At 39.5% G+C, this 6,220-nt stretch overlaps 1 protein-coding gene across 6 annotated transcripts in view; it reads right to left on the bottom strand.

The window, feature by feature from the left end:
• Positions 1 to 6,220, bottom strand: part of ZNF599 (zinc finger protein 599) — a 29,755-nt gene that overhangs the window by 18,377 nt on the left and 5,158 nt on the right. The window lies entirely within an intron of this gene.

The following is a 6,220-nucleotide window of genomic DNA, read 5'->3' as shown; positions in this document are numbered from 1 at the left end:
CCTACATTAACACCAGATAACACAGATGACAGAACAAAGAAAATGGGACCAAAAGGGACTTTATATAATGACAAAAAGATCAAGCCACCAGGAAGACATAATAACCCTAAATCTGTATGTACCAAATATCAGAGCCTCAAAACATACAAACTAAAAACTGAGCTGAAAGGAGAAATACCCAAAATTACAATTACAGCTGAAGACTTCAACACTTCACACCCAAAATGAAAACTGAACCACGCTATGAACTGACATTTCACAGAAGCTATGTATTGACTAATCAACATATGAAGAGGTACTCATGGGCAAATTAAGACCACAACGAGAGACTATTTTATATTCATCTGATTGAAAACACCTTTCAAGTGTTGGAGATCCATGGAATTGTTCATACAGAGGAAGTGAAGTGTAAGTGGGTATAAATAATCATGTTAGAACACAACAGGGCATCATCTAGTAAAGTTCTCCTTTTGTTTAATTTATAATTCCCAAATTCCAGTCCTAGGCATATTCTAAGAGAAATTCCTACACTTGTTTGTGAGAATACACACATGTGAATTTTCATGGCTCCACTGTGTATGGGTACAAAAAATTAGAAACAAGAAATGAATACATGGTGTTATATAAACGACTATTGGAGAAAAAAAATGAGTGAACTATAGCTGTGTGCATGCTCAGTTACTAAGCTGTGTCTTGCCTCTTTGCAACACCATGGACCGTAGCCCGCCCGGCTCTTCTGTCCATGGGATTTCCCAGCTAAGAATACTGGAGTGGGTTGCCGTTTCCTTCTCCAGAGGATCTTCCTGACCCAGGCAAGGGATCTTCCAAACCTGTGTCTCCTGCACTGGCAAGCAGGTTCTTTACTGCTGAGCCATCAGGGAAACCGAACTATAGTTACATGCATCATGAATCTCAGTAATGTACTATTGAAAGAAAAGTACAAATCCTATAAGATAACATAAACAGATACTTTTATAATGTTCAAATAAAAAAGCAAAATATACACAGGAGTACAATGAAACAAATTTTTTTGAGAATGTCAGTTTTTCATGGCATTATAAAAATGATATGTATGTATCTTAAACTTATTTTTTAGCAATTTTTAATTGTGGTAAAATAAACATAACATAAAATGTACCATTTTGAGATGAAACAATCTTAAAAAGTAATGGATAGAATAATTAGATGAAGTAGATAAATTCCTTAAAAGACTCAAATTACCAAAACTGACACAAGAAAAAACAGACTATCTGAATAGCTCTTTATTTATTCAAAAGACAAATTCTGTGATGGACTGAATTTTTGTGTTCCCCAAAATTCATGTATTGAAGCCCTAACTGCCAATGTATTTGGAGGTAGGGCCTGGCCTTTACAGAAATAATTAAGGTTAAGTGAGGTCAAAAAAGTAGGGACCTGAGAGGATCAGATCCTTATAAGAGACACCAAAGACTTCTCCCTCTCTTCCCCACCATCACACACCACACTAAGGAAAGGCTGTGGTCCCTGTCTTCGTATACGAACACTAATCCCATCATGGGTGCTCCATTCTCATGACCTCATCTAAACCCAATCACCACCCAAAGGGCCAGGATCATCTCACTGGGGCACTAGGGATTCAACATACAGATTTTGGGAGGACACAGGTGTTTAGTTCATAACAAGGTGACATGAGAAAAAGCACATGGCAAATGTTCTGTAAATTGTAGACCACTATCTCTTATCATTATTATAGTTGTTACATTGGTTAATCAGAATGTCAGCAATAACCTGTGAGAACATTTTTTTAGTACTCCAGTGCTGAGAAATACCACTACTGGGCCTCAAAGAGTAAAGGGGCAGATACCATCCGCTCACAAGAATGTGAAGCAATGAGGGATCTTACATATAGCTGGTGGGAATGTGACATGGTGCAGTCACTCTGAAACTGACTGGTAGTTTCTTTTAAAGCTAATCATATAACTACACCATGATCCAGCCAGTCTACTCATATGTATACTCCCAACAGAAATGTGTGCTTATCGGCAACAAAAAATATGGCTAAGAATATTCATAGCAGCATTCTCCATAATATTCTGAAAAGTCAAATGTCCATCAACAGGAACACAGGTTATGTGTAATCTATTAATTCACTGAGCTATTGCACAGTGAGAAACTAACTCCAAATAAAAGCAACCACATGGATAAATTCCAGAGCCATGATTATCAAAAGAAGACAGGCAGGGCCATATTGTGCACTGTGGGGTTCCATTTATAAACCTTCAAAACTAATCTATGGGACTTCCTTGGTGGTCTGTAGCTAAGACTCCAAGCTTGCAATGCAGGGGGCCTGGGTTCAACACCTGGTCAGGGGACTAGACCCCCTATGCTGCAACTAAGAGTTTGCATGGCATAACTAAGAGAGTCCACATACCGCAACTAAGACCTGGTGCAGCCAAATAAATAAATAAATGAATATTTTTAAAAAAAACCTAAATCTATGGTGACAGAGTCTAAATACTGGTTAATTTTGTAGAAGGGAATATTAACAAGGAGGGAAGCACAAAAAGCCTGAGAGGTGCTGGAAACACTGCAGTTCTTGACACTTGCAGTGGATACGCTGGTTTATATATACGTAAAATTTCATAATGATGGACCTTTAAGATTTATACATTCACTATGTATAAATTACACCTCAATACAAAAATTCAAGGAAATATTGACTAGTAAAGGAGAGGTCTGTGTAAATGTCTCTTCTGAGAATGAGAAAAGTCCTCTAAAAAGCTTGGTTGTTCAGCTGAAATAGAGTCAACAACTTTTGGATGTTGTTGGAGAGCCAAGAGCATTTTTTTTTTTTAATGTTTCCCACAATTGCAAGAAACTTCAGCATGTTTTTTCTATTGAGCAGAGAGAAGATGGAGATATAGAAGAGGGAGGAAATAAATGAAGAAGCATGTTCTCTGATGCAGTGGGCAGACTCCTGTATGGTTTCCCATAATCCCTTCCTCATGGTGTTCCCGCAGTTTTGATACCCTCTGCCTGAATCCTGGGCTTCCCAGGTGGCACTAGTGGTAATGAACCCGCCTACCAATACAGAAGACATAAGAAACATGGATTCAGTCCTGAGTCAGGAAGATCCCCTGGAGAAGGAAATGGCAACCTGCTCCAATATTTTTGCCTGGAAAATCCCATGGACAGAGGGGCCTGGTGGGCTATAATCCATGGGGTCACAAAGAGCTGGACACAACTGAAGTAACTTAGCACGCACGCATGCTGAATCCTAGCAAAATTTACTTCTAAAGACTAGAATATAACAAAGGCAGTAGAATGTAAGATGTAACAGATAAAGTATATGTGTGGAACCTCTCTTGCTGGAATCTCTTACAAAATTACTTGATCGGAAGAAGTAAGCTGATGTGTTGTAAACTGTCTACAACTACAGCTTTGCAGGGTATCAAGCTAAGCTGTGCCTAGATTTCTGATCCACAGATGAGATAATAAGTGAGTGATATTTTAATATTAAATGAGTGATTTTTACTCACTCATTGCGATCTGGCAATAGATAACTAAGACACCTGAGAAGGTAGGTGAAGGTATGACCTAGACTCTGCTAGGGGGATTACCCATGGCCAGGGATGAGAACTCTTCTGTAGAGGTGAGAAGGAAGCTGCAGGGATAAGTCAGTAAGGATTAAAAAGCAAGAAAAACAAGGGAACCGCCTTTATTTTCTGAATGAACTGGGTCATATGTTGAGATCTCAATGACTGGGGAGGTGGTGATGTTTGGAATAAGGTAAAAGTGGACAGGGGAGTGGATGTGAGACATAGAGCTGATCATGGGGGGCCTATGTTAGCATCATGAGGCAAAAGATGATTGCAGCCTGGGCTAGGGTGATAATGATGGAACTCATGGAACTGGTGGAGGTGACAGATTCAGGAGAAACATATGATGAAATATGATCAAGATTCAGGAATGGCTGCCTCATGGGCATGATGAAGATTGAGGTGTTGTTCAAGTTTGTTTTTGGTTTTCTCAACTTCTTGAACAGCAAGACCATTGACTGAAATGGAGAGATGAGAGGAGTGGGCAAGATCTTGAGATCCTTCTTAGGCATGATGAGTATGAAGTGCCTTTGAAACCTCCAAGTGAAGATGTAGAACTGCAGAAAGGGGTGAAGATTTGAGACAGACTCAGTGGACTGAGGAGGGGCTGGCCAGAGATACTCACTGGCTGGCTGAGCAACCTGAGGGAACCCAAGAGGGGAGCGATCACAAATCTACATTGGTGCTAGCCACACATTTGATGTGGGGCTGACAAAGGCAAACACCCACTTAAGATTTTACAAGACAGGCGAGCAAGAGGATGACAAGGCTAGGGACTGCTTCTGAATGTCTCATTTACAAATGGAAGCATGGATGCCTGCAGGGATGTACAGTACAGATAAATGATTGAATAGAGGTGAAAAAGAGTGAGATGCAAATTAGAGTTGGAGATAGTAATCTGCAGAAAAATAAATGACTCTTTTCTGAATCCAGAAGGTAGTTTGAGATACCATTAGTCACTATTCATTATGAGTAATAATACATGAATATTGTTAAGTCACTTACTTTGGGTCAGGCAATGGAAGGTGAATGGGAGTGACTATGTGAGCAAGTGGGTATGACTACTCCCCTTCTCTCCTATTCCTTTTGGCCAGTTGGATGATGTCAGGGCAATCTTACAGCCACATACTGACAACAGAATACCCCTGGTCCCTAAATAGATATGTGGTACAGAATTTGCCTACAGACTCACATTATGTGTGTATGTGCTCAGTCGCTCAATCATGTCTGACTCTTTGCAACCCTATGAACTATACTCCACCAGGCTCTTCTGCCCATGGAATTTTCCAGGCAAGAATACTGGAACAAGCTGTCATTTCCTACTCCAGGGAATCTTCCCAACCCGGGGATCAAACCCGCATCTCACGTGTCTTCTGCATTAGCACACAGATTCTTTACAACTGTGTCACTTGGGAATCCTGACCACATTACGCTATGCTATGCTATGCTATGCTAAGTCACTTCAGTCGTATCCGACTCTGTGTGACCCCATAGATGGCAGCCACCAGGCTCCCCCGTCCCTGGGATTCTCCAGGCAAGAACACTGGAGTGGGTTGCCATTTCCTTCTCCAATGCATGAAGGTGAAAAGTGAAAGCATAATAATTTTTAGAAATACGATATTTAATATTTAGTACCTCACCTGATGCTTCATTGACTAAAGATATCTGGGTAGGAGTTTCAATTTCAATTGATAACTATTAAAATAAGACATCAGGTATATATCATATTGTACACAGTCTTTCATGACTTTATATGCCTTTGCCATCTAAACACAGAAAGGGAACTAAGAGATATTACAGACTCTCAGTGGAACAATTTCTGATTTCACTATAAAAACAGTTTTACAGCTTGAAAACATGATAAAGTTAAAATTACACCTTTATTGAGGTTGATGTGGCAATATGTATATATTGGATGCCTTACAAACCTGTACATCCTCTGACACAGCATTTCTACTATGAATTCAATTTCCCCCCTTCACCTCCCCAACCCTCCCATTTCCATTGAACTTAAGTCTTTGTACAACATGTAGTCACATGTTCTTTGTATTTAGATTTTCTGCTGTAGAACACAGTCTGCCGTCAGTCTGTGATGTGTTGGCCTAATTCACAGATTCAAGAAGCTATCCGCACACTTCACAGAATGGCAACCAACACAGAGAGGCGTTCAGTAAGTCATTGATGAAGGAAGATAATTTCTCATCTTTTCAGTCCACTGATGTCATAACACCTACAGTGAGCTTCAGGTGTGAAAATAACCTTACATTTTTGGATTAAACACACAGTATTCACGATGTACTATTTCTTTCAATACTGTTAGATTTAGTATTAGGATGTGCTTATATAGAAATGCCCTTTTTTCCCCATGTATTATCATTATCCATTTGACAGTGAGGTTGAGCAGCTTATCTTTTTATTCTCTCCTACAGTAGGGATTATTTGTTCTTTGAATATTTGGCAAAAGGCAAGATAAAACCATCTGGGCCTGAGGCTTTTTTTGAAGAAGAGATCTTTGAAAACTGCTTTAATGTCTTTGATGGCTACTTCTTTATTCAAGTTGTCTACTTTTCTTGCCCCAATTTGGGATTTTCCTACTTTTTCAGGTATTTATCCACTCTAGCTAAATTATCAAATATACTATA

The sequence above is a fragment of the Bos mutus genome, chromosome 18 (genome assembly GCF_027580195.1).
Source record: "Bos mutus isolate GX-2022 chromosome 18, NWIPB_WYAK_1.1, whole genome shotgun sequence".
Lineage (NCBI taxonomy): Eukaryota > Metazoa > Chordata > Mammalia > Artiodactyla > Bovidae > Bos > Bos mutus.
Note: the sequence above shows the minus strand (reverse complement) of the source record. Positions and strands in the feature narration are given on the sequence as shown.